The following is a 1,520-nucleotide window of genomic DNA, read 5'->3' on the forward strand; positions in this document are numbered from 1 at the left end:
ACCATAGAAAATAATAAGTATATAAATACCTTCGTCACCACTAGGTCCAGATCCAGTTCCTCTATGCCTGTTAAAAAAACAAAGAAGAGATTAAGTTAAAAATAAATAATTTTGTATTAGAAGTATATTATACTTCAACATTAAATCTTAAAAGATAAACATTACTAATATTTCATACCAATAGGCAATAATCAATTTTATTTTGAACCAATGATAAAAATAATAATAGTGTACTTAAAGCAAGTACCGTAACTCAAAAAAAAAAAAAAAGTCGAGCGTGTAAGAAGTACGCGGGGATGAAGTTAAACTTCTTTCAGTCATACAACTGATATGAGGTTTTGTAATAATAATAATAATAATAATCTTATGTTAATTAATGGCCGGTAGAATTTTGGGTCAGTTGTTTAAAATAGAATAAACATAAAATACACAATGACAATTTTTATAAAAAATATGAACAATATGTTTATTAATTTAATTAAATACAATGGTAATTATTATAACTTATTGACTAATATATTATTAATAAAAATACATTAAGTTATATTTTGTTTTCTCACCTAAAAACTGTAATACATTAAGTAATACCTACTACCTACCTTTATAATATTATGTGTAGGTACTTAATTTATACTTTTAGACCAATGGACCAAAATATTTACTAATATCAGTATTAATTCATGTCCATAAAATACATTAGTCATATTATGTAGGTACATAATATATATATATCAATTTGTTATTCATAAATTATTACATTTGATATTAAATAAATAAATATACTTGATAGACCATAGACATATATATTGAGTAATATCAAATTATGTCATATCATTATACAATTGAACCATCAGAGTATTATATACTATTTGAAAAATATAGGTGCGTTGGTCATTGTAAATGTGTCAAATATTAACTAAATATTAATTATTATTATTATTATTATTTATTAAATACTTATAGTATAGTCATATAATATGATGAAATTCATCGAGTTATATTTTGAATATACATAATTTGACTCACCTAAAAATAGTATATTATATTATATTATATTATATTATCGCGCACTCTGGAATATTTATTATATATGCGTTTTCGCTTTTATCAACTTGACTACGGAATATTGTTTATACCATGATAAAATAACATGGTATGCTGGCAACTTTATGATACGCATACCCCTTACCCCGCCGACCATCATACAGAGCTGTATCCAGTTCGCCGCTTTTCATTGGTTTTCATGATCAATATATATACATAGTGCATTATGAGGAGAACTGGATACAATGAAATGCGCAAACTCCGACGATATTCAGTTCGTTGCCATCATACCATGTTATTTTATCATGGTTTATACGTTTATACTGGTTTGTTTATAATATCATATGATATGTTTCCAAAAAGATTACAAAATAATGAAACGGAAAATATCAAAAACTTTATAAACAAAACATCGTACCGTTTTCGTGACGCGCGAGCGTCCGTGACGCCCGAGCGTCCGTGACGCCCGAGCGTCA

This window comes from Acyrthosiphon pisum, chromosome A2 (assembly GCF_005508785.2).
Source record: "Acyrthosiphon pisum isolate AL4f chromosome A2, pea_aphid_22Mar2018_4r6ur, whole genome shotgun sequence".
NCBI classification, from domain to species: Eukaryota; Metazoa; Arthropoda; class Insecta; order Hemiptera; family Aphididae; genus Acyrthosiphon; species Acyrthosiphon pisum.